This window comes from Anomaloglossus baeobatrachus, chromosome 2 (assembly GCF_048569485.1).
Source record: "Anomaloglossus baeobatrachus isolate aAnoBae1 chromosome 2, aAnoBae1.hap1, whole genome shotgun sequence".
Taxonomy (NCBI): domain Eukaryota; kingdom Metazoa; phylum Chordata; class Amphibia; order Anura; family Aromobatidae; genus Anomaloglossus; species Anomaloglossus baeobatrachus.
The window spans coordinates 403429685-403440628 of NC_134354.1; positions in this window are offsets into that span (position 1 = coordinate 403429685).

Below are 10944 nucleotides of genomic sequence, written 5' to 3' on the forward strand. Positions count from 1 at the left end.
CCTTACCTGGCAGCCAGACTGGCTTGCAAAGTCTCCTTAAGGAGAATAGTGTTCCCCCGTGGAATTTTAGGGGCATTGCAGCTATAAGTCCCCTTACCTGGCAGCCAGACTGGCTTGCAAAGTCTCCTTAAGGAGAATAGTGTTCCCCCGTGGTCCCCACATAGCTTTCTCATGAGCCAGATCAGACACCCCCATACTTTGCACTGACGAGGGGCAAGCACCCCGAAACACCGTGTCTGCAAATTGGGATTCTGATCTGGCTTATATATCCTGAGTCATATTGCAAAGGATTGTCAAAAATCCACTTGTGACTTTTAGGATCGCTACTTCCAATAGGTGGCGCTGTGCTAGAGTTTGTCTCCTTTACTGGAGAGACAATTTGAATATTTCCCAGAGGGGCATTGCAGCTATAAGTCCCCTTACCTGGCAGCCAGACTGGCTTGCAAAGTCTCCTTAAGGAGAATAGTGTTCCCCCGTGGAATTTTAGGGGCATTGCAGCTATAAGTCCCCTTACCTGGCAGCCAGACTGGCTTGCAAAGTCTCCTTAAGGAGAATAGTGTTCCCCCGTGGTCCCCACATAGCTTTCTCATGAGCCAGATCAGACACCCCCATACTTTGCACTGACGAGGGGCAAGCACCCCGAAACACCGTGTCTGCAAATTGGGATTCTGATCTGGCTTATATATCCTGAGTCATATTGCAAAGGATTGTCAAAAATCCACTTGTGACTTTTAGGATCGCTACTTCCAATAGGTGGCGCTGTGCTAGAGTTTGTCTCCTTTACTGGAGAGACAATTAAAATAATCTTATAAATGTGCCCCTACTATGCACTGTGTAATGGCCATGTCTGACCGTACAGGGACATGGTCTGATCATGCCACATCTCCTGGGCAGAGAAGGACATAAAAGTATACAGATGTTACAGCTGGATCACAAATAATTCTTTCTTAGAGGTAAAACATTTTTTAAATTGACTGGGAAATGTTTTACCTCATAAAACTCACAGCAAGGGATCACAGCTGATTATATATGTATTTGCTTTTGCTTCCTCCCCATGTATAAGATTATAGAAGTACAGAATTTTTTTTTATTTTAACCCATACAATTGTGGGAATTATCAATCCAAATTTTTTTTTTATTAAAATGAACTTTAAAATTAACTTTGTTTGTGGGAAAGCTCATTAACTTTTGGATTGATTCTTCCAACCTATTTCCACATAGTTGGTTTTTTGTGACATTCTGTACTTCAGAATGGTAGTAAATATAGTGATAAGTTTTCTATTTATTTAACAAAATTCCTATATTTTCATAATCTTTAAAAAAAAAATTCTCAGCTTTTTTTATTTTTTATTCCCTTATCTACTATGTATAAGTAACATCTACCATATGTCTAAATTAAGTTGGCCGAATTTTTCAACATCCCATTATTTTTATGTTGATGTTAGAAGTTTGGCTGCATTTTTTTCAATATATGGTACTTTGAGTTTTTCAACTTTTTTAAATAAATGCAGACGCTCAAAATTACAGCATGTAAGCTTGGTTGAACAATAACAAAACGCATAGGCCTCAATTCAGGAAGACTTGGCATTTCATACGAGGATGTGGTGCGTGCCATTAAATGATTTTATATCATCCTACCAACGGCATGCACCTCTACAAGCCTCGCCAGAAATCTTACTCCAACTGAAGACTGATGTAAGAGGCATAAGTTGTCATGAATTTGTTGGGTGGACGTAGCTACACCACGATATCGGCTTCTCCGCAGCTTTGCACATTTTAGTGGAGCTACTGAAAATCGACATTGAAACAACAAAACTTGCACAAAGAATTTGTATCTTTTCCAAAAATTTTGAGGCATAAACACTTCACACTTCCAATAAAAAGGTATAGCGCTAAGTTGATGTTAAACTAAGTAGGTTCCCTTCAAACCTTGTTAGTTACCAACTGGTCATACAGGATCCATTTGACTTCTTTGCATGTGCAGTATTTTAGTATAAATTGTTTCCATCTCTTGCTGTTCGCTTGCTTCTTTTTCGTGACAATACAAGGTGTCTCAATTGGGTTAGGAACTCATGGACGGTATAGATAGAATGTCTTAATGCTTTAGCAAGAACAGTTTGGAAGGTAATAACATCTCAATCAATAGTTAAGGTGGGTGAGCATACCAGGCTCTGAGTGACCTATTGTTCTCTTCTGTTCAATAATGGAATAAAATTGCATTAGAGAGTTCAAAACCCAGTCCTAAAAGTGTCCTTACACATGTCCCAACCACGCTAGATAAAGAAGCCTTAGAAGTGCAAAGCCAGAATCTGTGAGCTACAGTGTAACACAAAAGTGAGTTCACCCATCATATATATTTTCGTAAATATTTTATTATACATTCATGGGATAACATTGACGACTTGACACTTTGATACAATGTAGTCAGGGTGCAGCTTGAATAACAGGGTAAATTTGGTGTGCCCTCTAAATATCTCAACACACAGTAATTAATGTTTAAACTGCTGGCAACAAAAGTGAGTACACCCCTAATTGAAAATGGCCAAATTGTGCTGAATTAGTCATTTTCCTTCCCCGGTGTCATGTGACTCATTAGGGTTACAAGGTCTCAATTGCGAATGGGGAACAAGTGTGTTACATGTGTTTTGTGGCTCACACACTCTCTCTCATGCTGATCACTAGAAGTTGAACATGGCACCTCATGGCACTGAATTCTCTGAGACTCTGAAAAGAAAACAAACTGTTGCGCTACATAAAGATGGCCTAGGCTATTAAAAGATTTCTAACACCCTGAAACAAAGCTGCAGCATGGTGTGGCGAGACCATACAGCAGTTTCACAAATACAGATTCCATTCAGAACAGGCTGTGCCATGGTCAAACAAAGCAGTTGAGTGCATGTGCTTAGCGTCCTATCCAGAGGTTGTCTTTTCAAAATAGATGTATGAGTGCTGCCATCATTGCTGCAGAGGTAAAGTGATGGGACTCAGCCTGTTAGTGCTCAGACCAGATGCTGTACACTGCATCAAATTGGTATGCATGGCTGTCGTCCCAGAAGGAAGCTTCTTCTAAAACTGATGCACAAGAAAGCCCACATACAGTTTGCGGAAGACAAGCAGACTAAGGACAAAGATTACTGGAACCATGTCCTGTAGTCTGGAGAGGGCAAGATAAACTTATTTGCTTCACACACACTTTACACCATCTAAACCAACGAGGTCATGAGTGAAAATGCTAGTGTGTCTTGCATACAATCAAGCATGGTGATGGGTGTCATGGTTTGGGGATGATTGAGTGTTGCCAACTGAGAGGAGCTCTACAGTTCATTGAGGGAACCATGAATGCCAAATTACACTGTCACATACTGAAGCACAGCATAATTCCCTCTGCTCAGAAACTGGGCCGCAGGACAGTATTGTAACACGATAATGACCCTAACCACACCTCCAAGATGAGCACTGACTTGGTAAAGCTGTTGGAGTAGTCAAGCATGTCTCCAGACCTAAACCCTATAAAGCATCTGTGCGGTATCCTCAAACCGAAGGTGGAGAAGCGCAAATTCTCTAACATCCTCCAGCTTTGTGATGTCAACATGAGGAGTGGAAGATAATTCTACACATATAAAGGGGGGAAGGGCACCACCCTGTAGGATCTCCTGGTATACGATTAAACACAGTTTATAGGGGAAGGAAAGAGTATACTATACAGGGATCACTACCACTGAGAATATTTGAAATTCAAACGAGACCTTTATTGCAAAGTGGAAAAACACATGTCTCCATAGTGGGAGTAAATGGCACACAAGCACAAAAATTAAAAACACTTAAAAAGCCAGAGGCATGGTTCCCCGACACACCAAACCCAATACAATAAATAGCCGTATAGATATACAGTATAAAAAAATCATTACATATAGCCCCTCCTACATAAATTATGCTAAATGTCTGGAACAAACAATATTGCTGGTTAAACAATGCACGGTTCTCAAGGTATATTAGGACACTTCAGAGGTATAGAGCAATGATAGATCTCCAATAAACAACCAACAAATGAGGTCCTAAGTACTCTAATACAATGCAGAGAAAGCGAGAGTTTTGCTTAACACAGAGGTCAGGATATCATCAAAATCATCAGGCCCCCCCCTCCACATACACCGACACTTAGGGGATAATGACATTGACACTCTGGGTACAGGATAATGACGCTGACCCTTGGCTCTTACCCTCAGCACCCAGGTTTTCCATGATCTGAAATCCCTCTATCAGCATCCAGCTTTCCTATGTTCTGATATCCATCTTGTCCTCGGCACCCAGCTTCCCCGGACTCTGCTATACATCTTTCCCACAGCACCCAGCTTTCCTATATCAGAGCATGGGAAAGCTGGGTGCTGAGACATGATGTATAGCAGAGCATGGGAAAGCTGGGTGCTGAGAGATGTATATCAGAACATGGGAAAGCTGGGTGCTGAGAGATGTACAGCAGAGCATGGGAAACCTGGGTGCTGAGGGAAAGAGCCCTTTTCCCTCAGCACAAAACATTCCCATCCCATGCTTGTATCTTTGTCCCCCCTTAAATATAGTTCTCCAAATACTATAATGGCCCCCACATAGCCTTCCATATTGTATAAAAGGTCCCATATAACCCTTCATATATTAGAATGCACCCCACAGTCCTCCATGTATTATAATGCATTTGCCATAATTCTCCATGTATTATAATTCACCCCATAGTCCTCCATATATTATACTGCACCACATAGTCCTCTATATATTATAATGCACCCCCATAATCCTCCATGTATAAAGTAGCCCTTCAATTATTATAATTAATTTCTCATAGTTCTCATTGTATTATAATTCACCCCATAATTCTCATTGTATTATAATTCACCCCATAGTTCTCCATATATTAAACTGCACCACATAGTCCTCTGTTTTATAATGCACCCCCATAGTCCATGTATAAGGTAGCCTCCATAGTCCTCCATATATTATAATGTAGCCCCCATAGTCCTATATGTATTATAACGCAACCCCATAAAATGTCTTATTGTATTATGCAGCCCCATTCTCCTCCATATATAATGCACCCCTATGTTCCATGTATAAGGTGTCCTTCATTTTGTATTATGCAGCCCCTTAAACCTCCAGTATATTGCAGCCCCATACACCTGCAGTATAATGCAGCCCCATAGACCTCCATGTATAATACACCCCTATAGTCCATGTATAAGGTGTCCTTCATGTTTATTATGCAGCCCCCCCCAGTCCTCCATATACAGTACAGACCAAACGTTTGGACACACCTTCTCATCTCTTGAACAACTGTTAAGAGGAGACTTTGTGCAGCAGGCCTTCATGGTAAAATAGCTGCTAGGAAACCACTGCTAAGGACAGGCAACAAGCAGAAGAGACTTGTTTGGGCTAAAGAACACAAGGAATGGACATTAGACCAGTGGAAATCTGTGCTTTGGTCTGATGAATCCAAATTTGAAATCTTTGGATCCAACCACCGTGTCTTTGTAGAAAAGGTGAACGGATGGACTCTACATGCCTGGTTCCCACCGTGAAGCATGGAGGAGGAGGTGTGATGGTGTGTGGGTGCTTTGCTGGTGACACTGTTGGGGATTTATTCAGAATTGAAGGATTACTGAACCAGCATAGCTACCACAGCATCTTGCAGTGGCATGGTATTCCATCCGGTTTGCATTTAGTTGGACCATTTTTCAACAGGACAATGACTCCAAACACACCTCCAGGCTGTGTAAGGGCTATTTGACTAAGAAGTAGAGTGATGGGGTGTTACGCCAGATGACCTGGTCTCCACAGTCACCAGACCTGAAGCCAATCAAGATGGTTTGGGGTGAGCTGAATCGAAGAGTGAAGGCAAAAGGGCCAACAAGTGCTAAGCATCTCTGGGAACTCCTTCAAGACTGTTGGAAGACCATTTCCGGTGACTACCTCTTGAAGCTCATCAAGAGAATGCCAAGAGTGTACAAAGCAGTAATCAAAGCAAAAGGTGGCTACTTTGAAGAACATAGAATATAAGACATATTTTCAGTTGTTTCACACTTTTTTAAGTATTTCATTCCACATGTTTTAGTTCATAGTTTTGATGCCTTCAATGTAAATTTACAATTTTCAGAGTCCTGAAAATAAAGAAAACTATTTGAATGAGAAGGTCTGTCCAAACTTTTGGTCTGTAATGTATAATAATGCAGCCAGCCTCCCAGGGCTTTGACCACAATGTACTCACTAATTTATATAAAAAAACAACAAGTACTCACCTCTCTCTTCCTTCCACCACTGCTCTGTCTTCATGTCTCCTCCATCCACCGCTGCTGTCCTCACCTCTCTCCTCGTCCCCCCCGCCGCTGCTCTGTCCTCACCTCTCTCCTCGTTCCCCCGCCGCTGCTCCGTCCTCCCTGCTCTCCTCTTCCACTGCTGCTCCGTCCTCCCCTCTCCTCGTTCTCCCAGTGCTCTGGTCGGCGTCCTCCCGTCCTGCGCTCTGTGCACTCAGCACAGCAGTCGCACAGGAGTGGCGTCACCGCGCAGGCACAGGGGAAGAATGATGATCCATAGAGCGGTACCGGTCGCTCTATGCTTCATCATTACTGTGCGCGGTGACAGGGGAGGGGGCCATATAGTTGATCTGCCGGGCCCCTAACCTCCCGGGCCTGGTAGCAATGGTGACCTTTGCGACTGCAGAAGTTACGACCCTGATAACAATGATTGTGGGGTCATCAGATGACCCCAGGGTACCATGGCAATGATCGTGGGGTCATCAGAGGACAGCAGGGTACCATGGCAACGATCGTGGGGTCATCAGGTGACCCCAGGGTACCATGGCAATGATCTGCATTTGTGATTAGAATCTCATGGGACCGATCCTGCCATAGGCCCTGTGCGCACTGGAAAACGGAATTTTCTTAAAAAAATTCCGCAGGGTCTGAAAGATTACCGCACCCGCGGTAAAAAAACGCGGCAAACCGCACCCAAAAACCGCATGCGGTTTGCTGCGGTTTTACCGCGGTACTGTTCGCAGTAGCGCCGCGGTTTTGCCGCATGCGGGTGGTACATGTGCTTTAATGCATTCAATGCAATAAAGCACATTGAAGAAAAAAAAAAGTCATTTCCTTCTTAGATAGCAGATAGATAAATAGAAGAATAGATAGAAGAACAGATAGAGAGATAGAGGGATAGACAGAGTCCCTGTGAGCACATTCTGCATTTCTCACAGTCGGTAGTGAGTTCACATTACCGGCCGTGGGAAATGACCGGTAATTACCTCTGCTGTCTCGTTGCGAGGCTGCATTCAGCGCTGTGTGTCAGTCGCGGCTGGATGCAAGCATCACAGGACGTGGATTACGCCGGAGCGGTGTGTTTCGGGAGGGGTTAATAAACGGGTGAAAGAGGAGCTTTTTTGTGTTTTATTTAAAATAAAGGATTTTTCGGTATGTGTGTTTTTTCACTTTACTTACGGGTTGATCATGTCAGCTGTCTCATAGACGCTGCCATGATCAAGCCTGGACTTAGTGGCGGTGATCCGCCGCCATTAACTCCTTATTACCTTTATCGCCACCGCATCACGGCATCTGGAAGAGCTGGGGAGACTCCGGTACTGCCGCATAATGGATGCAACAGTCCCGGGGCAGCTGCGGCTGATATTCTCGGCTGCGGGAGGTGGGAGGGAGGCGGGGGACATTAACCCTGCCCCTCTCCCTCCCCAGCCTGAGAATACTGGGCCGCCGCTGTGTGCTTACCTCGGCTGGACGGTAAAAATACGGCGGAGCCCACATGTTTTTTTTTCTATATTTCCGTATTTTTGCTTTCTATGTGTATTCTATGTGTCTGTGATCTGTGTGTGTCTGTGTGATGTGTGTGTGTGTTCTGTGTCTGTGTGATGTGTGTGTTTACTCTCTGCTCCGCTTCCTCTTCCTGTAATGACATCACTTCCCTGCAAACCGCAGACAGGCGATGTACATTACCGGAGGTAAACCGCGAAATACCGGAGGGAATAACGCAGGAAAACGCAGTGAACCGCACAGAATTTGCTTCCTGCGTTATTCCCTGCAGGATTTCACGATTACATTGGAGTCAATGGAGTGAAATCCCGCAGCGACGTGCGGAAAAGAAGTGACATGCACTTGTTTTTGCTGCAGGAATCCCGCAGCAAAACATGCAGCTGTCAAATTCCGCCCAGTACGCACAGCATTTTTTTTTCCCATAGGTTTTGCTGATGAATCACTGCAGAGATGTTATGAACATAACATGCAGCAAAACCGCAGGAAATCCGCAGGAAAAAACGGTAAGTGCAAACAGGGCCATAGGGGGGCTTTTATCCCCGTTTAACCACTTAAGATACCGCTGTCGTGATTGACAAAGGTATTTAAGTGGTTAATTGGCCAGAAGTCATTCCAAAACTGAACGGAGTGGATGCCCTGCGTGTCACGGAAGTACAGCCGACACCTGCGGATTTCCACTTGTCTGGCAGCGTTATTTACTTATTCCACTAACCACTCTTAAAAGGTGTATTGGTGGTCATTAAGGGGTTAATTTACCAGTTAGGCTGCTTTCACACATCCGGTTTTTTCACTGCGGCTCAATCCGGCTGAAAAACCTATGCAACGGATGCGGCGAAAAAAACGGATCCGTTGCATAAGTTTTTCCATGCGGCCCGTCTGTTTTTTGACGGATGCGGCTTGATACTGAGCATGCGCAGTGCAAAAAAACGCATCCGGCGTCCATAGGCTTACATTGTAAATCGGCGCGATGCGTTTTTTTCGCCGCACAAAAAAGTGCCAGGCAATGTTCCATCCGGCCGCCGCATGGGCTAAATATGCCGCATCCGGCAAAAAACAGACGCAACGCAAAGCCATGCAGCACAATACGGCGCTAATGCAAGTCTATGCGGAAAAACGCAATCGGTTGCATTTTTTCTGCAAAGCGCCGCATTGTGCCGCTCAGCAAAAAACAGATGGCTACATGCGCACGCTGCGTTTTTTGGTGCAGTTTTGTTGTCAGAACTTTCTGACATTTGACTTAAAAAGTGAACAATGTGACTCAGAGGTGTAACCCAAACTCGCCGCCGCACTGAGCGCATCCCCGCCGCACTGAGCGCATCCCCGCCCCACTGAGCGCATCCCCGCCCCACTGAGCGCATCCCCGCCCCACTGAGCGCATCCCCGCCGCACTGAGCGCATCCCCGCCGCACTGAGCGCATCCCCGCCCCACTGAGCGCATCCCCGCCGCACTGAGCGCATCCCCGCCCCACTGAGCGCATCCCCGCCGCACTGAGCGCATCCCCGCCGCACTGAGCGCATCCCCGCCGCACTGAGCGCATCCCCGCCGCACTGAGCGCATCCCCGCCCCACTGAGCGCATCCCCGCCCCACTGAGCGCATCCCCGCCCCACTGAGCGCATCCCCGCCGTACTGAGCGCATCCCCGCCCCACTGAGCGCATCCCCGCCCCACTGAGCGCATCCCCGCCGTACTGAGCGCATCCCCGCCCCACTGAGCGCATCCCCGCCCCACTGAGCGCATCCCCGCCCCACTGAGCGCATCCCCGCCCCACTGAGCGCATCCCCGCCGTACTGAGCGCATCCCCGCCCCACTGAGCGCATCCCCGCCGTACTGAGCGCATCCCCGCCACACTGAGCGCATCCCCGCCGTACTGAGCGCATCCCCGCCCCACTGAGCGCATCCCCGCCACACTGAGCGCATCCCCGCCACACTGAGCGCATCCCCGCCACACTGAGCGCATCCCCGCCGTACTGAGCGCATCCCCGCCACACTGAGCGCATCCCCGCCGTACTGAGCGCATCCCCGCCCCACTGAGCGCATCCCCGCCGCACTGAGCGCATCCCCGCCACACTGAGCGCATCCCCGCCGTACTGAGCGCATCCCCGCCCCACTGAGCGCATCCCCGCCGCACTGAGCGCATCCCCGCCGCACTGAGCGCATCCCCGCCGCACTGAGCGCATCCCCGCCCCACTGAGCGCATCCCCGCCCCACTGAGCGCATCCCCGCCCCACTGAGCGCATCCCCGCCACACTGAGCGCATCCCCGCCACACTGAGCGCATCCCCGCCACACTGAGCGCATCCCCGCCACACTGAGCGCATCCCCGCCGTACTGAGCGCATCCCCGCCCCACTGAGCGCATCCCCGCCACACTGAGCGCATCCCCGCCACACTGAGCGCATCCCCGCCACACTGAGCGCATCCCCGCCGTACTGAGCGCATCCCCGCCACACTGAGCGCATCCCCGCCACACTGAGCGCATCCCCGCCGTACTGAGCGCATCCCCGCCACACTGAGCGCATCCCCGCCGTACTGAGCGCATCCCCGCCCCACTGAGCGCATCCCCGCCGTACTGAGCGCATCCCCGCCACACTGAGCGCATCCCCGCCACACTGAGCGCATCCCCGCCACACTGAGCGCATCCCCGCCGTACTGAGCGCATCCCCGCCACACTGAGCGCATCCCCGCCGTACTGAGCGCATCCCCGCCACACTGAGCGCATCCCCGCCGTACTGAGCGCATCCCCGCCGCACTGAGCGCATCCCCGCCGCACTGAGCGCATCCCCGCCGTACTGAGCGCATCCCCGCCCCACTGAGCGCATCCCCGCCACACTGAGCGCATCCCCGCCACACTGAGCGCATCCCCGCCACACTGAGCGCATCCCCGCCGTACTGAGCGCATCCCCGCCACACTGAGCGCATCCCCGCCGTACTGAGCGCATCCCCGCCACACTGAGCGCATCCCCGCCGTACTGAGCGCATCCCCGCCCCACTGAGCGCATCCCCGCCGCACTGAGCGCATCCCCGCCCCACTGAGCGCATCCCCGCCCCACTGAGCGCATCCCCGCCGCACTGAGCGCATCCCCGCCGCACTGAGCGCATCCCCGCCGCACTGAGCGCATCCCCGCCCCACTGAGCGCATCCCC